The sequence below is a fragment of the Glycine soja genome, unplaced genomic scaffold (assembly GCF_004193775.1).
Source record: "Glycine soja cultivar W05 unplaced genomic scaffold, ASM419377v2 tig00106154_1_pilon, whole genome shotgun sequence".
Classification (NCBI taxonomy): domain Eukaryota; kingdom Viridiplantae; phylum Streptophyta; class Magnoliopsida; order Fabales; family Fabaceae; genus Glycine; species Glycine soja.
In genome coordinates, this window is record NW_021144630.1 from 39,811 (window position 1) to 65,037 (window position 25,227).

Consider the following 25,227-nt stretch of genomic DNA (forward strand, 5'->3'; position numbering starts at 1 on the left):
GTTGGGGCACTTTGCTACCCCTAGACGTTGTGTCTATAAAGGAGACAATGTCCCGGTGATCGAGGCCGTACCCGAATCAAATAAACATGAAAATGCAGTAACTAGGAAGTGATCCTAGGTCGTTTCCCAACGAGCAGTGACAAGCCAAATGTTCATAATATACTTGCAGTAACAGTAACGATGGGGGGGGGGGGGGTTTGGTTGTTTGGTAATTAAAGAGCAGAACAAATAAAATGGAATACGAAACTACTAATATTAAAAACGGGTTGTTTCCTCTGATTCAGAAGCCACTCTCTTATCCTGGGTTATGGAGAATTCGTTCCTAACAGTCAACCACTTAATCCAACCCTATTTCAATTCACTAAGCGAAAATCAACTTAGGGTTTTCAATACGTGATTAGGCACCACATACACCAGTTAGCCCTTCGCCCATTAAGCATGAACGCAAGTTAGGCTCAGAGGCAATTAATCGAACACGAAGCGTGCACTGATTAATATTCACGAAATTGGGATAACTGGTGAAGGGAAAACTGCCAGGAAACCACATTACAAACGAAACCTCAAAGAGAGTTGGGCTTCGTCCTCAAAAGGAAACAACACTAGAAAATCTAGCCTTCCATGGATTCAAACAGAAAACGCAAATGAAACACGAAGCAGAAACGTAAATGAACAAGAACGTAAATGAACAGAAACATAAATGAACAGAAACGTAAATGAACAGAAACGTAAATGAAAGTAGAAGAAGAAGCAAGAATGAACTCGTAATTAGAAGCAGAAAATGGAAATTTGCATTAAGAACGAAAACTGTAACAAGGGCACAGAAAAACGTGAAAACCTAAAACCAAAGCTCTGAATAATGAAAATAGCATAGCAGAATAGAATGCCCTGCACGAATCCCAAGGCAGCTATTTAAAAAGAGTCACTCAAAGTCACTGGGCCCTATTACAATACTCTGGCCCAAAACGAAATAAACACTGAACAACATAAAATAAAATTGCGAAATTTCCTAATTAGAAATTAACTGAGGTAAGCGCTGCTTTATTTGCCCTCTTCAAGTCCAGAACCAAAATCCGGATTAAGCCCAATGTTTCATTAATTCCTGAAATTAGATTAAAAACATCAAATTAGCTAAATGAGCCCAAATAATAAAACTGCCTAATTAATTGACAATTAAGACCAATCAATAATTAAAATGGTGCAAAAAGGGTTTAGAAAATAGAAGAAAATGATGGCACATCAAAACCCCCCATACTTAGCCTTTTGCAGGGGAAAATGGTCCTTTTTGGTAACCTGGTTCAGCCTCCTATAGTCAATGCAGACTCTCCAACTGTTCTGCACCCGAGTAGGAATCAGCTCCTCCTTCTCATTTCTGATCACTGTGAGGCCAGTCTTTTTCGAGACTACCTGGACGGGACTCACCCATTGGCTGTCGGAGATAGGATAAATGATCCCAGCTTGCAAAAGCTTGGTTATCTCCTTCTTCACTACATCAAGAATCACCGGGTTGAGTCTTCTCTGTGGTTTAGCTCCATCCTCTAAATTTATTCGATGCATACATGTGGATGGGCTAATACCAGGAATGTCCGCCAGGATCCAGCCTATAGCCTTCTTATGCTTCTTGAGAACTGACAACAACTTCTCCTCTTGCTCATCAGCAAGGGAGGCAGATATAATCACTGGAAAACTCTTGCTATCATCCAAGTAAGCGTATTTTAAATTTGATGGCAGAGGCTTCAATTCTGGTGTGGTCGGCTGGACAGTGGTAGAAGGAGATGGTTTCTCAGCCTTTACCTCATAAAGAAAGTCAGAGGTATGTGTACTTCCTGAAACATGGTTAGTCCTATCTGACTCTATAAAATCAATCTCAAGAGGTAAAACACCACCACCAGGCATGCAATCAATATCACTTTCAGATTCACTCTCAGCATCAAATTCAGACATATGATCAAATACAATTTCAGACTCAATGCATGAAGAGTGAGAGGCATGCAGATTAGAATAAAGATCAGTCATGTATTCATCAACAACATGGACAATTATTTCAGCACGAAATACAGAAAGATCTTCAGATGGGTATTTCATAGCATCCAGAATATTAAAATGAACAGTTATATCACCAAACTCCATGGACAGTGTGCCTGCATAAACATCTATCTTAGTTCTAGCAGTTTTCATAAAGGGTCTGCCTAGAATGATGGGAACTGATCCTTGAGAAAATCCATCTTCCATATTCAAGATATAAAAATCAACAGGGAAAATCAGTTCACCAACTCTAACTAAGACATCTTCTATGAAACCAACAGGATAGGCAACACTTCTATTAGCTAAATGAATTACCACATCAGTTGACTACAAGGGACCTAAAGATAGAGAATTAAAAATCGACAGAGGCATAACACTAACAGAGGCTCCTAAATCTAGCATGGCATTGTCAAACTTATTATTCCCTATAATACAAGGTATGCTGAATGTACCTGGATCTTTGCATTTTTCAGGAATTTGAGGAACAGATTTACCAATCAATGCGGAGACATTTCTGCCCATGCTAATGCATTCACTTCCTTTAAGCTTCCGCTTATTAGTGCACAACTCCTTCAAGAATTTGGCATATCTTGGAATTTGCTTTATTGCATCCAACAGAGGTATGTTTACCTCTAGTTTTCTAAACGTTTCCAATATCTCTTTCTCTGCCTCTTCCATTTTTTTTGTTGGAAACTGCTCTTGGAGGGAATGGAAGAGGGGGAATGTGCTGCTTCTGCAAATCAGAATTACCTATGGAAGAAGATTCACCTGCACAGAAATTGTTAGGTAGATTTTTGTCATCACCTTTTTCTGGAATAGAGTGAAGTTTGGCAGGTTCATTTGCAGATGAGGAAGGTGATGCGGGTTGAGGTCCTTGACACTGCTTTCCCGACCTCAATGAAATGGCACTGACATTTTTGGGATTTTGGACAGCTTGAGAAGGCAGCTTGTCAGAATTCTGGGACTGTTGTTGATTCAATTGGGTAGCTAATTGTCCCATCTGATTGGTTAAGCTCTGAATGGAGGCTCTGGTCTCTTGCTGAAACTGCATGTTCTGCATAGTCATTTGCCTCACAAGTTCTTCGAGGGAAGGTTGTGGAGGGGCCTCAACTGTTGGCTGTTTCTGGGGTTGTTGTTGTTGTTGGATTGGTGGAGGAATGTATGGTCTGCTTGGGCCAGCAGCATTTTGGAAGGAAGGAGCAGGCTGCTGTTGTTGTTACTGAGGGCTGGACCATCTGAGGTTAGGGTGATTCCTCCATCCAGGGTTGTATCTGTTGCTGGAAAGGTCATAATTGCTCTGCTGTGGTTGATTTTGCTGCTGAGGTTGAGGAGGTTTATTGTAAATATTTGCAGCATAAGCTTCAGGCTGCTCAATTGCTCCAGGTTGCTGCATGGAAGGGCAAAGGTCTGTATGGTGGTCAGCAGAGGAGCACAAACCACAAACCCTTGCGACAGGTACATATTTCTGATTCAAGGCCAGCTGGGTTACCAAGTTGACCAACGCATCCAGTTTCCCTTCAAGCTTCTTAGTTTCAGATGATGCAGATGGGTTTGTAGCTACCTCATGCACTCCTCTAATGACTATGGCATCATTTCTGGCACTAAACTGCTGGGAGTTGGAGGCCATCTTCTCAATTAAATTTCTGGCTTCAGCAGGAGTCATGTCTCCAAGGGCTCCACCACTGGCACCATCTATCATACTTCTCTCCATATTACTGAGTCCTTCATAAAAATATTGGAGAAGAAGCTGTTCTGAAATCTGATGGTGGGGGCAACTGGCACATAGTTTCTTAAATCTCTCCCAGTACTCATACAGGCTCTCCCCACTGAGTTGTCTAATACCTGAGATATCCTTCCTGATGGCTGTGGTCCTGGAAGCAGGGAAAAATTTTTCTAAGAATACTCTCTTAAGGTCATCCCAGCTCGTGATGGACCTTGGAGCAAGGTAATACAGCCAGTCCTTTGCCACTCCCTCTAATGAATGAGGAAAAGCCTTCAGAAATATGTGATCCTCTTGGACATCTGGGGGTTTCATGGTGGAGCAGACAATGTGAAATTCTTTCAAATGTTTGTGCGGGTCTTCACCTGCAAGGCCATGAAACTTTGGAAGCAAATGAATCAGTCCAGTTTTAAGAACATATGGGACATCCTCATCAGGGTATTGGATGCACAAGCTTTCATAGGTGAAATCAGGTGCAGCCATTTCCCTTAGAGTCCTCTCACGAGGTGGAGGTTGTGCCATGTTCTCAGAATGTGAAAAATCAGAATGCTCAGAATCAGAATGCTCAAAATTATAATGCTCAAGATCAGGATGTTCAAAATCACCAATCACAGAATGCACAGATTCTCCAGTTATGGAATGCTCAGAATGATCAAAAGGTATAAAATGATGCCTAACTAATCTATGAAATGTCCTATCTATCTCAGGATCAAAGGGTTGTAAGTCAGATGGATTGCCTCTAGTCATACACTACATTCAGCATGCACACCACTAGTTGCCTTGTCATGTAAATAAAGGTGTAGGTTTGAACTACAGCTACCCTCAAATGATATCCAAATGACTTGAAATTTTGTGAGCAACCCTATAAAATGATGAGAAGATAGCACAAAAAATTTCAGACAAAAATTCAAAGTCTAACTATGAAAGCTAAGATTGGTAGGTTAAGAAAAATAAGTGAATAAAACTTGAAAAATAAAAAACTTTTGACAGAATCGCTTTTTTTGGACGATGGAGACCACAGCCGGCCATAGGCCGGCTGCCACGGCGTAGGAAATTTTTTTCTACCCCAAATGCATATATAATAATTGCGATTTTGATAACCGGAGCAAAAGTTATGGCCGTTTGAAGTTTTGACAAACACAAAATTTGCTAGTTTTTTGGAACTTTCAAATCTGACCAAACTAAAGGCTCTAGCTATTTTTCCCACAAAATATGGATTAAAAGAAGTTACCACAAAAAAATTCAGCCAAAAATAACAACCCTAGCTACTAAAACAAAAAATCCCAAATAATTCAGCATGGGTGGTCGCTAAAATCCGTCTCTAATTGATTTCTACTACTACTCTGTTTTTCCGCAAGCTGATTTCTACTACTACTCTGTTTTCAAGCACAATCTTCACAGCAAAACACCCAAGACTGAAACAGGGGAAACGCTTAATGGTAAAACTGAAACAGAACACACATTACACAAAATACAAGGACACTAAACAACACTAACACACATACTAACACAATATTAACAATTAAACATAAAACACGAAAGGATTAAACACACAACACTAGCTAGCTATTATGAACCTTTGGACACTGCTCCCCGGCAACGGCGCCAAATTTGATCGAGGCCGTACCCGAATCAAATAAACATGAAAATGCAGTAACTAGGAAGTGATCCTAGGTCGTTTCCCAACGAGCAGTGACAAGCCAAATGTTCATAATATACTTGCAGTAACAGTAACGATGGGGGGGGGGGGGTTTGGTTGTTTGGTAATTAAAGAGCAGAACAAATAAAATGGAATTCGAAACTACTAATATTAAAAACGGGTTGTTTCCTCTGATTCAGAAGCCACTCTCTTATCCTGGGTTATGGAGAATTCGTTCCTAACAGTCAACCACTTAATCCAACCCTATTTCAATTCACTAAGCGAAAATCAACTTAGGGTTTTCTATACGTGATTAGGCACCACATACACCAGTTAGCCCTTCGCCCATTAAGCATGAACGCAAGTTAGGCTCAGAGGCAATTAATCGAACACGAAGCGTGCACTGATTAATATTCACGAAATTGGGATAACTGGTGAAGGGAAAACTGTCAGGAAACCACATTACAAACGAAACCTCAAAGAGAGTTGGGCTTCGTCCTCAAAAGGAAACAACACCAGAAAATCTAGCCTTCCATGGATTCAAACAGAAAACGCAAATGAAACATGAAGTAGAAACGTAAATGAACCAGAACGTAAATGAACATAAACGTAAATGAACAGAAACGTAAATGAAAGTAGAAGAAGAAGCAAGAATGAACTCGTAATTAGAAGCAGAAAACGGAAATTTGCATTAAGAACGAAAACTGTAACAAGGGCACAGAAAAACGTGAAAACCTAAAACCAAAGCTCTGAATAATGAAAATAGCATAGCAGAATAGAATGCCCTGCACGAATCCCAAGGCAGCTATTTAAAAAGAGTCACTCAAAGTCACTGGGCCCTATTACAATACTCTGGCCCAAAACGAAATAAACACTGAACAACATAAAATAAAATTGCGAAATTTCCTAATTAGAAATTAACTAAGGTAAGCGCTGCTTTATTTGCCCTCTTCAAGTCCAGAACCAAAATCCGGATTAAGCCCAATGTTTCATTAATTCCTGAAATTAGATTAAAAGCATCAAATTAGCTAAATGAGCCCAAATAATAAAACTGCCTAATTAATTGACAATTAAGACCAATCAATAATTAAAATGGTGCAAAAAGGGTTTAGAAAATAGAAGAAAATGATGGCACATCACCCGGGCACCCGCATTCTTAAATTACAGTTGTGTCATATGCATTCCTTCATGCATTCATCCATTCCACCCATGAGATATCGGAGTTTTGATTTGCACCAGCTTTTTGTCTCACTTTAGTAAGCATGGGGACAAATCAAACCGGCAAGAGGTTTTACCAAGTCAAGGTTAAAAGCCTAGATACCACCAGCATCAAGGAATTAGGGCGGTTGATGGAACCTCTCCAAATGCAAGCCTTCCGCAAGACTTACGGAAAGATCTTAGAGTTGACCATAGCAGAGGCATCCATAGAAGCCATTGCATCACTCACCCAATACTACGACCAGCCTTTGAGATGCTTCACGTTCGGAGACTTCCAATTGGTACCAACCATTGAAGAATTTGAGGAAATTCTAGGATGTCCTATCGGGGGAAGAAAACCATACCTTTCCTCCGGATGTCTCCCCTCTTTGAGAAGAATTGCAACTGTGGTCAAGGATTCAGCAAGAGGTTTGGATCGCATAAAACAGACTCGAAACGGCATAGCGGGCCTACCACGGAAGTACCTAGAAGACAAGGCGATGGGTATGGCCAATCAAGGAGATTGGGTCCCGTTTATGGATGTGTTAGCTTTGCTAATTTTTGGGGTTGTCCTCTTTCCAAACGTAGATGGTTTGGTGGACCTAGCAGAAATCGACGCTTTCCTTGCATACCACCATAGCAAGGAAAGTCCGGTGGTAGCTGTCTTGGCAGATTTGTTTGACACATTTAACCGAAGGTGCAAAAAGAGTAGCGCACGGATCATCTGTTGCTTGCCCGCCCTCTGTGTTTGGTTGGTTTCACACCTGTTCCAGCAAGACATAAGGCATCCATGTCCGCTCCAGAGCCATCGCTCGTGTACTGGAAAGAGGAGAATAGATTGGGACCAGCTTTTGGCTGGGATAGGAGGTAGAACAATCAATTGGTTCCCCCGATGGAAGGAAGGAAAGGAGGGAGTCCTTTTCTCATGTGGAGGGTACCCAAACATTCCGCTAATAGGAACGAGGGGTTGTATTAACTACAATCCTGCGCTCGCTATAAGACAACTAGGGTACCCCATGAGGGAAGCACCGATGGAAGAAAGCATGTCTCCTTTCCTTGTGAGGGATTTCGGTGCACAAAATTTCAAGGCTATACAAAGAATCCATAAGGCATGGGAAACCCCGTTAAGGAAAGATCAAGAACTTAGGGGCATTCGTAATGGCATCATTGGTGGTTACCATGAATGGCTGAAAGTTCATATACGAGGTTTAGATTGGCTCGCCAAGTTAAAAGTCGTCAGCGAAGAGAGTTTTGAAGCACCGGAAGAGGACGAAGAAGTCCAAGCTCTCAAAAGCGAGTTAGGAAAGGCAAAACTTGCCAAGGAGAAGTTCAAGTTGGCCGCTACACACATCTGGAAGGAGTGTGCCAGATTACGGGAAGAGAATGCAACTACCGCAAGAGCCCTTGAACAAGAGACCAAGAGGGCTCGCAAGGAAGAGTATGGCCGGAACAAATTTCGCGGAGCTCTGTGGGGTAGCAACAATGAACTCAAGCTGCGAAGGGAAGAGAGGGACCAGTCGCGAGCACATAGCATGGTTTTGAAAGAGGAGTTAGTTGCCTGTTCAAGGTCCAAAAGAAGCTTGTCTCAGCATTTATGCGAGACGGAGACCAACATGCTAGCTATCAACGCCAAGTACCAAGAAGAGTTAGGTCTAGCCACGGCCCACGAGCATAGGGTCGCGGACGAGTATGCCAAGTATACGCGGAAAAAGAGGCTAGAGGAAGGGTGATCGACTCTTTACACCAAGAGGCAACCATGTGGATGGATCGGTTTGCTCTTACCTTGAACGGGAGTCAAGAACTTCCCCGATTGTTAGCCAAGGCCAAGGCGATGGCGGACACCTACTCCCCCCCCGAAGAAATTCATGGGCTTCTCGGCTATTGTCAGCATATGATAGACTTAATGGCCCACATAATTAGAAATCGCTAGGAAACTTGTATGGTCACTTAGACCTTGACTAGATACAACTTTTTGAAATAAAATGAGTTGGTCCCATGTTTCTACTCCAAAAAAGCTTGTGCGAATCAAATCACTCATGCATTTTATCTCTAGCATGCATTCTTTCTTTCTTTACCCACTCCTCACGTTTGGTTTTTTAGGGAAAAACACCATAACTAAACGCGCCACAAGGCATCCCTATCGCACCAGATCCAAATCTAGAACGATGGGTGATCAAGAGGAGACACAGGAACAGATGAAAGCCGACATGTCGACTCTGAAAGAACAGATGGCCTCCATGATGGAGGCCATGTTAGGAATGAGGCAGCTCATGGAGAAAAACGCGGCCACCGCTGCCGCTGTCAGTTCGGCTGCCGAAGCAGACCCAACTCTCTTGGCAACTGCGCACCATCCTCCCTCAAACATAGTAGGACGGGGAAGGGACACACTGGGGCACGATGGCAACCCTCACCTGGGATACAACCGAGCGGCTTACCCTTATGGATTGCCGCCCAACTACTCACCACCCGTCTTGCAAGACGATGCGGGCCATATTGCTTCTCCCGTCCTTGAAAGAGAGCCTCCTCAACTGCCCGACGGGGTCCACAAAGACCCTCAAGACTATGCTCGAAGGGATGTCGAGTTCTATCCCCCGATCCCCGAAGGGCAGGCACCCAGCACGTTGCCTCAACCCAACATCGCGACACAACCAATAGTTTTGTCCACGGAAGGACCGCCCCCGGCAACTGAAGAAAGGAGGAAGCTCGATCTCCTCGAGGAAAGATTGAGAGCCGTGGAAGGATTTGGGGACTATCCGTTCGCAGACATGACGGACCTTTGCTTGGTACCCGATGTTGTTATTCCCCCGAAGTTCAAAGTCCCGGACTTCGACAAGTATAAAGGGACGACTTGTCCCAAAAACCATCTCAAGATGTACTGTCGCAAGATGGGCGCACACTCTAAGGATGAAAAGCTATTAATACACTTTTTTCAAGATAGCTTGGCCGGAGCCGCGGTAGTTTGGTACACTAATTTGGAAGCTTCCCGTATCCGTACTTGGAAGGATCTGATTACTGCCTTCCTAAGGCAATACCAGTATAATTCTGATATGGCTCCCGATCGCACTCAGCTGCAGAATATGTTCAAGAAAGAGGGTGAAACCTTTAAAGAATACGCACAACGGTGGAGAGACTTGGCGGCACAAGTAGCTCCTCCCATGGTTGAGAGAGAGATGATCACCATGATGGTAGACACTCTGCCAGTGTTCTACTATGAGAAGCTAGTAGGTTACATGCCGTCCAGCTTCGCGGACCTAGTGTTCACCGGGGAAAGAATCGAGGTAGGGTTGAAAAGAGGAAAGTTCGATTACGTTTCCTCCACAAGTGTGAATGCCAAAAGAATCGGGACAACGGGGGTGTCGCAACCTACCCTTCGGCGGGAGGGCGACGCGAGACTCGCGGGATGCGTGTTCCACGAAAGGAATACGCGCGGAGTCGCCACCAACGTTTATTTGAGGAAAACGTCGGAAAAACCGGAAAAGACGCGATCTATGAACTTTTAAGTGAAAGGTTCGGGAGTTGTATTTACGCACGGGGAAGGTATTAGCACCCCACACGTCCGTCCCAAGGGACGACAGCCTTTAATCGAATGTGCAAACATGACTTTGATTTTTATGTTCCCTTTTATGTTCTTATATCCTTTATACCCTTTTTATATTTTTCCTTTTTTGTGGTCGACAAGGGTGTTTCCCTTTGCTCCTACGTATTCCTCAATTTGGGATGAGAAAATCAGACCTACGTAGTTCTTTCTTATCAAGCGATTCTTTACTTAAGTGGTGATCATTTTAAGGCGTTGGACCTTAAAAATGATCCATTTTACTTAGTGAGAAATTGAAATGACAAACTTCAAAAGCCTATTTTTATGGACGAGCTTGACTAGGCGAATTGATTTTAGCCTTTAGTTTCACTTTAGTTATTAATCAATTCAATTAAGAATGAGAAATCCCAAAGAGAAAACGTCCGATTGATTTTCCGCTTTATTTTACTAAAAGATGTCTTTTTGATTATTATATTATTTTTTACCTCTTTTTGATTTCCAACGTGGTTACGGCACGACCGAACGGTCGGAACTTATTTTAACCGAAGTTAATGGATAATACAATTCAAACGTTCGGTGGAAATTTATTTTATTTTTAAGTTAAGCGAGAAATGACTTAAGTAAAATGGCTTAAGCACGTCAACAGGGGGTATAAAAAGTAAACAAAACGAGAATAAAAATGCACGAAACACAATGTGGACCACTACGGGTACATAGAATGAATCGAAAAGCTTGGTTCGAGGTACTTACCCGTTGAAGATCGAAGAACGATGAAGAACGAATGAAGAACGTCGAAGAACGGTTGAAAGCTTTGCGAGATTCCTCACGGAAAACGTTACGGAAACGTTTCGGAAGCGCCTCGGCTTAGATTTTCTTCACGGAAACAATTTTTCCAAGCAAATTCGAAAGAGAGAGAAGTGCCTAAGGGGCTGGACCTTTTCCTTCTTGCTTTCCTCCCCTATTTATAGCAAAATAGGGGAGGTGGTTGCCGCCCAGCTCGCCCAGGCGAGCTCAGCTCGCCCAGGCGAGCAGGGTTGCTTCCTCCAGAAGCAACCGCCTTCTGGAGGAATCTTCTGGAGGACCCAAATGGGCCTGGGTGCTATTTGCACCCCCATTTTTACTAAGTACACCCCCTCTGCTATTTTTTGGTGATTCTTTTTTCGTAAAGTTACGAAAACTTACGAATTTCGTAACGATACTTGTTTTCTTTCCGTAATGTTACGGAACCTTGCGGATTACATAATCATCCCCTTTTTGACTTACGGAATGTTACGGAACCTCACTTAATTATGCAACGATGCTTCCATTTGATTTCCGGTGTGTCACGGAAACTTACGGATTGTGCATCAATATTTTTTTGGTTTTTCGGCATGTCCTGGAATTTCACAAATTGCCTAATGATGGGTGCCAAGCACCTCACGAGGACCAAAGAATGGTCGCACGTCATCGAGCAAAGGTCCCCGGACGAAATTAGGGTATGACAGTTGCCCCTCTTTACTTGTCTTTTATTGGAGATAAAAGGAAAGTAAAGATAAGACACTAATTTCGTTCCTCTCGATTTGGCGAGAGTCGCGGGTGACCATAAAATCTCCACATGCAAATGACTTGTTGTTCCCAAAATTTCACAAATTGCCTAATGATGGGTGCCAAGCACCTCACAAGGACCAAAGAATGGTCGCATGTCATCAAGCAAAGGTCCCCGAAAATTAGCGTATGACACTAGTTTGGCTCCTCCCGGTTGACGAGAGTCGCGGGCGACCATGAAATTTCCGCATGTAAATGACTTGTTGTTCCCGGAGGAACAAAAGGTGCAGAAGACTATGTCAGTCTCTGCATGCTATCAAGCGTTCTGTCTTACAGATAGCAAAAGAATGTTTATACGGATAACCACTCGGGTATTTCCGCGCATCATGGGTGCAGAATGACCAAACTTGGTCTCTGCTTGTCATCGGGCCCGCCGCCTCTGGATGACAAAAGGGTGCGAATAACCGTAAGGTATCTCCGCGTATCATGGGTGCAGAATGACCAAACTTGGTCTCTGCTTGTCATCGGGCCCGCCGCCTCTGGATGACAAAAAGGTGCGGATAACCGTAAGGTATCTCCGCGTATCATGGGTGCAGAATGACCAAACTTGGTCTCTGCTTGTCATCGGGCCCGCCGCCTCTGGATGACAAAAGGGTGCGAATAACCATAAGGTATCTCCGCGTATCATGGGTGCAGAATGACCAAACTTGGTCTCTGCTTGTCATCGGGCCCGCCGCCTCTGGATGACAAAAAGGTGCGGATAACCGTAAGGTATCTCCGCGTATCATGGGTGCAGAATGACCAAACTTGGTCTCTGCTTGTCATCGGGCCCGCCGCCTCTGGATGACAAAAGGGTGCGAATAACCATAAGGTATCTCCGCGTATCATGGGTGCAGAATGACCAAACTTGGTCTCTGCTTGTCATCGGGCCCGCCGCCTCTGGATGACAAAAGGGCGCGGATAACCGTAAGGTATCTCCGCGTATCATGGGTGCAGAATGACCAAACTTGGTCTCTGCTTGTCATCGGGCCCGCCGCCTCTGGATGACAAAAGGGTGCGGATAACCGTAAGGTATCTCCGCGTATCATGGGTGCAGAATGACCAAACTTGGTCTCTGCTTGTCATCGGGCCCGCCGCCTCTGGATGACAAAAAGGTGCGGATAACCGTAAGGTATCTCCGCGTATCATGGGTGCAGAATGACCAAACTTGGTCTCTGCTTGTCATCGGGCCCGCCGCCTCTGGATGACAAAAGGGTGCGGATAACCGTAAGGTATCTCCGCGTATCATGGGTGCAGAATGACCAAACTTGGTCTCTGCTTGTCATCGGGCCCGCCGCCTCTGGATGACAAAAGGGTGCGAATAACCATAAGGTATCTCCGCGTATCATGGGTGCAGAATGACCAAACTTGGTCTCTGCTTGTCATCGGGCCCGCCGCCTCTGGATGACAAAAAGGTGCGGATAACCGTAAGGTATCTCCGCGTATCATGGGTGCAGAATGACCAAACTTGGTCTCTGCTTGTCATCGGGCCCGCCGCCTCTGGATGACAAAAGGGTGCGAATAACCGTAAGGTATCTCCGCGTATCATGGGTACAGAATGACCAAACTTGGTCTCTGCTTGTCATCGGGCCCGCCGCCTCTGGATGACAAAAGGGTGCGAATAACCGTAAGGTATCTCCGCGTATCATGGGTGCAGAATGACCAAACTTGGTCTCTGCTTGTCATCGGGCCCGCCGCCTCTGGATGACAAAAAGGTGCGGATAACCGTAAGGTATCTCCGCGTATCATGGGTGCAGAATGACCAAACTTGGTCTCTGCTTGTCATCGGGCCCGCCGCCTCTGGATGACAAAAGGGTGCGAATAACCGTAAGGTATCTCCGCGTATCATGGGTGCAGAATGACCAAACTTGGTCTCTGCTTGTCATCGGGCCCGCCGCCTCTGGATGACAAAAAGGTGCGGATAACCGTAAGGTATCTCCGCGTATCACTAGCTCTTGAGTCATGGCAACAAAAGGCGGTGTGGTCGACAAAAGCGAGGCTCTTGCTCCTACGTATCCTCCCATGAGGAATTCAGACCTACGTAGTTCTGGATAACTTGTGAGACTTGAAAAAGTCTCGTTGTTTTCTCCACTAAAATGCAAACATGCTTTAGCAAAGAGACAAATATTCCAACTGATTTAGAGCAGCATATGCTTTTTTTGAGTGAAAAACAATGCGTCTACCGGGGAAGGAGAGTCTGCTGATGAAATCTCCTATAACCATAAATGAGATTTTGGATGTTAGCATTTCGTTTCTAAATGACCATTTAGAGGAAACACTGGGTCCGACAAAAATAGAAGAAACCCACTCAAAGTGTATCAATCTCGCACAGGTAAGTGTCTCATCCTAATTCCGAACCATAGATATGTCATGACTTGACTTTGCAAATTATTTCCTATCAAATCAAAAATCACATGCGTGATCATGGATCAATAGGGCTTCCCTTGGGAATGGGTTCTTTTGGTGGTTTCTTCTTTCGGCTTTTGTGTGTTTTTGGCTTTTGATTTTTCTGGCTTTTTTCTTTTTCTGTTTTTGTTTAGTGCGGGGCGAGAAAAAAAGGTCGCTAGCGCACGGGATTCTGGTTGGTAATCAAAGGGAGAAGACTATTTTAGGTTGTGGTTCTCTTTCCTTCTTTTTTCGTTCATTTGGTGACAATTCTGTATTGTTCAGATATCGTCTGGTCAAAAGACCTTTCTGCACATTTCTTCTAGTTCTTTGATCAAGAACTTTCTTTCCTTCCTTTTTTTACTTTCTCCTATTCTTTGGTTGGGAATTTTCTTTCTTTTCTTTTTGACTTTCTCTTTGATTGGAAATTTTCCTTCTTTTCTTTTTTTTGCTTTCTCCCACTCTTTGATTGGGGAATTTTCCTTCTTTTCTTTTTTGCTCCCGAGGGTAAGGATTGACATTCTCACCCTAGGTCAAGGTTCATGGTGAGTCAGGATCTTGGCTCAAGGTTTGTAGAATGGCTAGACATGATACATGTCGGGGTTTGGTTTGGTTCAAGGATAAAAAGGGATGCCCCACATTATTTCCATGACACAAATGCAAAAAATAATGATTTGGAAATTTTATGCAAAACTGGTTATGCATGCACCTATGCGGACACTCAAATGTCAAATTTTTATGGTCATGTGATGCTAGGGCTCAGGATTCATTTCCTCTATTTTAAATCAACCCAATGTTTCCAAAATATGTTCTTTTATCAATTTGTGCATTCATCCGAGTCCATTTCGGGCGTCCGGGGAAATTTCACAGCATTCACCCTTCAGGTGTAGACACATTTTCCAAAAATTGGTTATGATCAATGAATTTTTTCCAAAGAAAAGTTGGAAGTCATCTCTTTTCAAAAGCATGTTGGTTTTTCAGCTAGACAACTTATTTTCTTTTTTCTCCTTCTTCTTTTTTTTTTATTTTTTTTATTTTTTTTTATCATTATCATTTGTTTATTTCTTTTTCTTGTTTGTTTTCTTTTTTCCCTTTTTTTTCATGAGGTATTTTGCTACCTAAACATGTGTATATTTTTGCGAGGTATTTTTGCTATATACATGCATATCCAAGGTATCTTGCTACCTAAACATACATATATATGTTTTGTAAGGTATTTTTGCTGTATACATGCATATCCAAGGTATCTTGCTACCTAAACATACATATATATATTTTGTGAGGTATCTTTTTGCTACATACATGCATATCTAAGGTATCTTGCTACCTAAACATACATATATATATTTTGTGAAGTGTGTTTTTGTTTACATACATGCATATCTAAGGTATCTTTCTACCTAAACATACATATATATATTTTGTGAGGTATGACTACCTTCCGAGCTTGTGCTCGTTTTATTTAAATCCCCAGGATCATGAGCAACTAGGTGCGTCCTACTATAAAAAGTGATCAAATAACAAGCATAGATTCAAAAGGTACTAGGTTGCCTCCTAGTAGTGCTTCTTTAACGTCTTTAGCTGGACGCCTTATGACTTGTCGGTCACTGACCTAGTACTTTGCTTACCTTTGGCTTTGGACTTGGTCGCCTATGGGTCGGCATGTGTCGTAGGCAACGCTCTAACTTTTTTGTGGATGAGCAGAGGTGAACTCTAAAGGTGGTGGCGGTGCGTCTATTGCCCGCTACCGGCCATCCTAATGCTACTGTGGTGTTTCGCCCTGCGCCTGTCTGGGGCGCAGTACTTCTTGATGAAAGCTCGATTAGTAGGGGGCCTGATGCCCTTGCTGGAGGTGACAGGTACTCCGTAGAACTGACAGAGACCCGTAATTAGAGCTTGACAATTCCAAGACCCTGTTGGACTTCTTCGGGTCCACTAGGTGTCTTGCAGTCGCGATTCCTGCAAACAATAGATGAAATCAGAAATCAGTTGAGCGATGTGCATACTTACCTATGATGACGTGACCTTGCCGGGGGGGTACGGGCACCCTGTAGGACTGATAGAAGCCCGTAACCAGAGCTGGAAACCCCAGGGCCCTGTTGGACTTTTCCGGGAACACTGGGTGTCTCTTGGGTGCGATCCCTGCAAACAATAGATGGTATCAGAAATCAGTTGAACTATATGCATACTTACCCATGTTGGGACGACACAGACCAACTGATACTTTTGCAGGGGGAGATTGGCATTGCGGTCGCTGGGCAGAATGTTGCTAAGTAGCAATGTCATCTATATCTGTGTAAGAGTGGTCATGTTAGTGCGCATGATCCGCACTCGTCTCTTTGCAGCGGCACGGGTGAAATCTTGCCCCAGTATGCATAGTAGCTGTGTGATAGCCTCCCTCTCTGGTTGTGCTCGCACAGTTGGCCCTCCTCCAATATCAGGGGGTGGCCCAGGAACCTTTAAAAGGAAACTACTGGTCCCTTAACCGGGAGTGTAAGTCTCGGTTAAGCATTTAAGGACAGAGGACCTTAAATTATCTTAAGGTGTGGATATGGAGCCCACCGAAAGTGAGGACGCGTAGTCCTCTAAAGGCGAGGGCATGTAGCCCTCTGAAGGCGAGGACGTGTAGTCCTCTCAACGGTGAGGGTAACTAGTACCCAAGGTGAGGGCGTGTAGCCCTCTCAAGGCGAGGACATGTAGTCCTCTGGAGGTGAGGGCGTGCAGCCCTCTGATGGTGAGGACGTGTAGTCCTCTCAAGGCGAGGACGTGTAGTCCTCTCAAGGCGAGGACGTGTAGTCCTCTCAACGGTGAGGGTAACTAGTACCCAAGGTGAGGGCGTGTAGCCCTCTCAAGGCGAGGACATGTAGTCCTCTGGAGGTGAGGGCGTGCAGCCCTCTGATGGTGAGGACGTGTAGTCCTCTCAAGGCGAGGACGTGTAGTCCTCTCAAGGCGAGGACGTGTAGTCCTCTCAACGGTGAGGGTAACTAGTACCCAAGGTGAGGGCGTGTAGCCCTCTCAAGGCGAGGACATGTAGTCCTCTGGAGGTGAGGGCGTGCAGCCCTCTGATGGTGAGGACGTGTAGTCCTCTCAAGGCGAGGACGTGTAGTCCTCTCAACGGTGAGGGTAACTAGTACCCAAGGTGAGGGCGTGTAGCCCTCTCAAGGCGAGGACATGTAGTCCTCTGAAGGTGAGGGCGTGCAGCCCTCTGTTGGCGAGGACGTGTAGTCCTCTAAAAGCGAGGACGTGTAGTCCTCTCAACGGTGAGGGTAACTAGTACCCAAGGTGAGGGCGTGTAGCCCTCTCAAGGCGAGGACATGTAGTCCTCTGGAGGTGAGGGCGTGCAGCCCTCTGATGGTGAGGACGTGTAGTCCTCTCAAGGCGAGGACGTGTAGTCCTCTCAACGGTGAGGGTAACTAGTACCCAAGGTGAGGGCGTGTAGCCCTCTCAAGGCGAGGACATGTAGTCCTCTGGAGGTGAGGGCGTGCAGCCCTCTGATGGTGAGGACGTGTAGTCCTCTCAAGGCGAGGACGTGTAGTCCTCTCAACGGTGAGGGTAACTAGTACCCAAGGTGAGGGCGTGTAGCCCTCTCAAGGCGAGGACATGTAGTCCTCTGAAGGTGAGGGCGTGCAGCCCTCTGTTGGCGAGGACGTGTAGTCCTCTAAAAGTGATAGGTACAAGTACCCAAGGGTCCACCCTTATGAGAAAGCAAGAGATCGACTCATCGAGAGGGCCGGTCATCCCAAATCCACAAGATTTGGACATTAGATGTAGGAAATCTATGCAGTTAACATGATTTTTAGGGATGCAAATGCATGCAACCTTTGTTGTGAAATTTGGGTAAATGCGGACTTTATATGAAACAATGCAATGTAATGGAAAGTTGTACAATGTTCATGGCATTCTTTCCCTATTTTGTGATTTTGATTTTGATTTGATTTTTTTTGGAAAACATAGATTGACTGTCCTTTTGAAAGAGGTGATAATTCATGCGACCTCATCCTATCTTTTGCCAATCTCTCCGGGAACTCCCTCAAAGTGTATGTTCTTTTTGATTTAGTCACTTGACCATTTGGGAGTGACGGCAATGTAGCCATTTGATGTTTAATCAATCCATCGAAATCCTAGGGTTTGTCCCCCCTTTTTTGTTGAAAACATCGATGGGTGAGAACTTTTGATCGGCCCCTATGTTACCTTGAGGCTCATGCACGGTGCCCCTCATTGCTCCAGTGTAAGGCTTTGAGGTATCAATCGTTGCCTTTCGTCATGACCTTGTAGTAGGGAACCTATTGGGTGAGAACTTCTAATCTGCCCCTAGGTTCGCTTGAGGTTTTTGCATGGTGCCTTTCGTTGCCCCAGTGTAGGGCTTAGAGGTACCAAGTGTTGTCTTGTTTTCACGACCTCGTAGTGAGGAAGAATGAAAGAAGCAGTTGATTCTTGCAAAAAGAATTTTCCAAGGACGAGAAATAGTTGAAGGATCTTTCAGTTGATGGATTAAGTCAAATGACTCCTATGTAGAAGCAAGATGTTTTGATGTTTTGATGATGCCAAAGGATCAAGTGCTTCCAAGTTTTATTCAAGACAAGAATCCAAGAAAATCAAGATATATGATCAAGTTGATCTCTAGAATCTTAGGAAGAAGTTTCCAAATTGAAGAAGCAAAAGGTTTGACCAAGGAATTCTATCCTTTCAAATTGAGATTTGCTCTCCGGTAATCGATTACCAGCAGTTTGAAAATGTTTTAATTCAAATTTTTAAAACCTGTAATTGATTACATAAGTCTTGTAATTGATTACAAGAGGGGATTTTCAGAAAATAATTTCCAAGAGACATATCTATTCAAATGATTTATGAATGGCCATTCAAATGTTTTAAAGAGAGTTTTCATTGCCCAAACAGTTTTATCCTCTCGAAAGATCAAGAGTTTTTCTGAAATGTCTTATCCTCTCAAAAAGATTCCTTGGTCAACCACTTGCTTATTCAATAAGGAATTTTTGATTGATCTTCATTGTACAATCTATCCCTTTTAAGAGAGATTTCTTCTTCTCTTCTTCTTACTTCTGAAAAGGGATTAAGAGACTGAGAGTCTCTTGTTGTAGAGGATTCTTGAACACAAGGGAAGGGTTGTCCCTGTGTGGTTCAGACTTTGTAAAAGGAGTTTTACAAAGAGAGTGGAAAATCTCAAGTGGGTTGCTTGAGGACTGGACGTAGGCGCGGGAAGTGGCCGAACCAGTATAAATCAAGTTTGCATTCCTCTCTTCCTTTAAACTTCTTTTATTGCTATTTATCTTTTGCTTTAAAGAAGTTTATTTTGAATTGTCTTTTGAGTAATTCATGTTAAGGGTGCATTGTTAATCCAAAAAGAAAGAGTGATAGCTCAATTGGGGAATAGTCTTTGCATTCTTAATTCAACCCCCCTTTTTCTTAAGGTAACTGAGGCCATTTGTCCAACATCCTATTCTTGATAACTCACTTCTCTCTAAAAAAGACAAAATGAGGTCACATGAACGTCTATATTTTTACTTGAAAACACAGTCAATCAAATGCCTTTTTATTTTTTATTTTGAAACTTATTTGTTTTGAACTTTGTCGTTGTTTTACGGCACCCCCACCAACGTGCAAGATGAGTAATCTCTGATTGAACGGTCTTGGAAGTCAACACTCAGGATCGCAGGTTTCTTGAGCAAACAGACCAATGGCTTACACCCACATTCCGGTGAAAGTTGAAAATCCTGGTGAGTCATTAGAGACATCTAACAACAGCTTTCAAAATTGCCCCATGTGTGGCATCTCTTGTCAATGTCAGGATTTACACACGATTCTCCTCAAATTTCAGCCAGCATCAATTAGACCTCGCACCCTACACTTCAGAGCCCTACAATGCTCAATGGAACGCCCCGGGGCTTCTCCGTGACAAGCACACATTGCGTTCGAGTCGTATTCTCGGAGAAATGGAGGTTGATGAACCTTGGCTAGGGTTATGGCTACCATTGAATTATCAAGTAGATATGGGATCAAGTTTAGCATATGACAACGGAATTTGGGGTGAACCCTACAAGCTTTTTGCTGCAAAATTCCTTTTTGTTGGTGTTTTTTTTTTTTTGGTTTGTGCTAAAGGTGGTCTTCGTCATTGGAAGTGCGATAGACAGGCTTTGTGGTTGATTTAGGGATGGCCTTTGTGGATAATTGGGTGGTGGGTAAGGAGAAGGTTTGTTATTGGCTGAGTAAAGATATTGTTGGGTTGGTGGGAAACTTGGTCGTACAGGAATGGCAGTCACAGCATGGGTTTCTCCCTCATCCTCACCCTCTTTATTTGCCCCAGTTTTCTCAGTCGTCCTAGTAGGATGATCAAATTTGCCTCTTTTCGGATCCACTTCGATCTTTTTGCTAGCGAAGACCAAATCTGTAAAACTTGAAGGTGTGTAACCCACCATTTTTTTCATAGTAGAACACCGGTCACGTGTCTACTATCATTGTGATAATCTCTTTCTCTGTTTTTGGGGGTGCTACTTGAGTTGCCAAGCCTCTCCATCTTTGGGCGTATTCTTTGAAAGATTCGTGCCTCCTTTTTGCACACTTTTTGTAGTTGCATCCTATCCGGAGCCATATCAGAATTGTACTGACACTGCTTAATGAAGGCAACCATTAGGTCCTTCCAAGAATGGACTCAAGAAGGTTCCTAAGTTAGTATACCAGGCGACAGTTGTCCTAGTAAGACTTTCTCAGGAAAAATGTATCAGCAGTTTCTCATCTTTTGCGTATGCCCCCATCTTCCGACAGTACATCTTTAGACGGTTCTTGGAGCAAGTAGTCCCCTTGTACTTGCCAAAGTCCGGCACCTTGAACTTGGGAATGACCATGTTTGGGTATTAGGAACAACTCTTCTAGGTTAGCAAAGGCATAATCTTCACCTCCTTCAATGGCCCTGAGCCTTTCCTCTAGATGATCCAACTTTCCCATTCCTGCCATAGTCATGAGGGTTTTTAACCGCTGTGGAATGCAAGAGGTGCAGTTATGGGTGATATTGAGGGCCCTCCAAAGGGTTTTGTAGGGGTATACCACCAAATGCTTGCCCTTCAGTGGTATATCCGAGCCAAGGCTCGAAGTCGGCTAGATTGTGATGGGGAATTTCATGGGTCTCTTCCACGGTTTAAGAGACATGTGCATGATCAGTTTGGGGTTGCTGGCTTTCAATGGGTATAGGAGTGGAGTTATTGACATTCTTATTGGGAGTGTACGCCTCATTGGATGGCGTATAGTTGAGAGGCAAGCCATATGACGGGAAGGCGTGCTCGTTTTGAATTTGCACATCATGGGGGCCACCCGTACTTCCTAAATCTTTGCCTACCATATTTGAGGTTGGATGATTCATTTGCTTGAGGCCGGATGGGGACGTCGGGTTCACCTTAGCAACAACGCTGGTAGCGACAATTGCAACCGCATTGGCTTCCATTATCTTCTTCACGCTCATCATGGCCTCCATCATTGTGGCCATTTTTTCTTTAATGGCCTCCATGTCGGCCTTCATCTTCTCTTGTATCTCCTCTACTTCACCCATTACTCTAGCTCTAGCACAAGTTCGGTAAGGGGGTCGTAAAGCGTGTCCCTTTCTTTTTTATAATAATGATTAAGTTCATTTTATTTTATTTTTCAAGGAAAGAATGCAACGAGCAATGCAACCAATGAAAAGCATGGATGCATGCGAATGATGTACAGTTGAAGTATTGCGAATTTTTACGCAAGATATGGGGTTGAATCAATTTAGATTTTCAACATGGTCCATGACATCTTTGTCAAGGTGAAACTGGAAGTAACAAGGGCATCAATAATCCTAAATATGTTTGGCAGTAGACGAAGCAGTGATGTGACTCGATTCATCTTTTGCCCCAATTTTGCAAGACGGTTACTTCCATATTTCAACTTGACTTGATGAACCTTTTTTGTAAAAGCATGAGCTTGGTTCAACCCTATAATCCAAGGAATGGCAATTCTGATCGCCAATACTTCAACAACATCTCATAGGGATGAATGACTCGGGCATACTTTAAGCTTATGCATGGAAAATGTAATTATGAAATTGAGATGCCCGAAGAAACACCATTTCCTAGTTAACCATGCATTAGGTACCATGTTCAATTATTTTGTTTTTAAGTGAAACGGGTTTATGATCCCAACATGGTTGGCTCGTGGTGCCTAACACATGAAACTAAGAATGTAGTGTGAAGTTTCACGCTTCCCCCTTTTTTGTTTTTGTTTTGTAGAGGAAAACGCAAGGATGAGCAAACATGAAAACAAATGGTATGCAATTTTGCAGATCAAAAAGTTTGTTGAACGCATATGCATGATGATGCCATGACTCATGCAAAATGTGAGGCTGGAATATGATAACGGAAAAATGCAGGATATGTCCATTATGATGTTATGAAGAGATGCTTATGCGATGCATGATATGAATGCATTTTACGGACACGAGAGCCCGGAAAATTATCTCTTCTTACTTGCGCATTTGGGGGCGCAGTGCCCCATGTGTACAATTAAGAAGGTGATATGGACCTTCCGGCTTCCCGTGACAAAGGACGAGACCAACATACAATGCATGCTAGAGATAAAATGCGGGAGTGACTTGATTCGCACTGATTTTTGGAGTAAAAACGTGGGATAAACTCATTTTATTCAAAAAGTTATAACTAGTCAAGATCTGAGCGACAATACAAACTTCCTAGCGGTTTCTAATCATATGGTCCATTAAGTCTATCATATGTTGACAATAGCTGAGAAGTCCGTGGATCTTCTTGGGGGCGGAGTAGGTGTCCGCCATTGCTTTGGCCTTGGCTAGCAATCGGGGAAGTTCTTGACTCCTGTTCAAAGTAAGAGCAAATCGGTCCATCCTCATTGTTGCCTCTTGGTGCAATGAATCAATTACCCTTTCCCTTGCTTCCCTTTCTGCTGATATCTTGGCGTACTCATCCTCTAGCCTTTGCTCGTGAGTCGCCGCTAGATTTAGCTTCTCTTTGCACTTATCGATGATGGCCCACATATTCCCTTCAGTCTCGCTTAACTGTTGGGACAAATTTCTTTTCGACCTAAGGCAAACCTTTAGCTCGTCCTTCAAGATCATGCCTTTGACCCGTGATGATTCCTTTCACCTCTTCGGAGCTTGAGCTCACTATTGCTGCCCTATAAAGCCCCTCAAAACTTTGCTTTGGTCGTGTTCTTCCTTTCGGGCCTTCTTGGTTTCTCATTCCAAGGCTTCAGCGGTGGCCATATTGACGTCCCTTAGTTCATCATACTCTTTTCAGACTTTGATGGCTATGGACTTGAACTTCTCTTCGACTAATCGATCTCTTTCAAGCTCTGCCTTTAGGGCTTGTACCTCATCACTTTCTTCCAAAGCTTTAACGTCATCGTCCCTCACAGTCTTTAGATTTGGGAGCCAATCCAATCCTTGTGTTCGGACTCTCAGCCACTTATGATAGCTGCCGATGATCCCATTACTGCTTCCCCTAAGCTCTCTGTCCTTTCTTCACGCCGCATCCCATGCCTTGCGAACTCCTTGGAGTACCCTCGCGTTGTGGTCACTGAAACCTCGTGCGATGAAAGGCGTGATGCTTTCGTCTAATGGCGCTCCTCTCATGGGGTAGCCAAGCTGTCTTATGGCGAGAACGGGATTATAATTAATACAACCCCTTGTTCCCATCAAGGGAACATTTGGACATCCTTCGCATGAAGATAGAATCTTGATTCTTCCTTCCTTCTAGCGAGGGAACCAATTAACAGACGCCCCCCCATGCTAGCCAAGAGTTGGTCCCAATTCGCCTTTCCTTTTTCGACGCACGAGTGGTAACCTTGTAGCGGATAGACGGGCCTACCTTCTTGGAGAAAAAGGTGTGAAACCAGCCCCACATAGAGAGCTGGAGTACAACAAACAATCCTTGCATTGCTTTCTTCACATCGTCGGTCGAAGGTGTCATATAGGTCGGCTAGCATAGCGACAACCGGACTTTCCTTGTGGTTATGATAGGCGAGAAAAACGTCGATCGCTGCCAGGTCCACCAACCCATCCACATTTGGAAAGAGGACTCCCTCGAAAATCAACAGTGTGAGAATATCTATGAATGGGGTCCACTCGCCTTTATCTGCCAAGATTCTTGCTTTTACCTCCAAATATTTTCTCGGTATTCCGACCACCCCATTCCTGTTTTGCTTTACACGGTCCAACTCTTGTGCTGAGATTTTCACCACCTTGGCAACTCTTGTCGTGGAGGGATAGAACCCAGAGAAAAGATATGGCTTCCTTCCTCCCAGTGGGCATCCCAGGATTTCTTCCAACTCTTTCACAGTCGGCACTAGCTGGAAGTCCTCAAATGTGAAGCACCTTAGGGGCTGGTCATAATACTGGGAAAGGGATGCAATCGGTTCCATGGAGACTTCTACCCTAGTTAGGTCCCAAATCTTACCATAGGCTTTGCGGAAGGCTTGCCGTTGAAGTTGACCCATTAATTGCCCCAACTTTCGTAAACTGGTGACCTCTAAGCTCTTGATTTTGACTTGATAGAACCTCTTTTTAAGGAAGGCTTTTGACTTGATCCCATGTTTTACTAAAGTGAAATAAAATCTAGTGCGAAACAAAACTCCTACATCTATCATGGGTGGAATGGATGAATGCATGAAGAAATGCATATGACACAGATGCAATTTACGAATACGGGAGCCCGAGAAATTGTTTCCTTCTTGGATACAACGTTTGGGCAGCATGGCACCCAATGTATGTTTTTTAAGAAGGCGACACGGACCCTCCGTTGGTTTGTTTACAGAGGGGATCAAGACAGAACCCATGTGCGATGCATATGCGAAAGGCGCAACACGGGAATGTACATAGTATGACAATACTCACTGAATATAAGCAAAAGGGTATATGACACTTATGCATGCAGTGTGAAAAAATGGCACGCAGCGTGTTTGCTCCGTGCCCCTATTTAAAGGGACCTATAAGGGAGAGAGCTAACTAGGCTTTAGTAATAACCCCCAAGGTAGTCATATCTCTCTTGATGGTTTCTAGAGGTATCATCCCCTTCGAAGAACATATTGCAGGCAGTAGGGACTACTAGCAACAATATGTTTTCAAAGAGAAAAAACTCTAGATGAGGGTTCACTGTAATCAAGCAAGTC

At 43.9% G+C, this 25,227-nt stretch overlaps 1 non-coding gene across 1 annotated transcript; it reads left to right on the top strand.

Annotated features, from left to right (window-relative positions):
* Positions 1-3,779: 3,779 nt before the first annotated feature.
* LOC114404742 lies at positions 3,780-3,886 on the top strand. The gene has a single exon (XR_003665129.1). It is a non-coding gene; the product is annotated as a small nucleolar RNA R71 (small nucleolar RNA).
* The last annotated feature ends 21,341 nt before the right edge of the window (positions 3,887-25,227 follow it).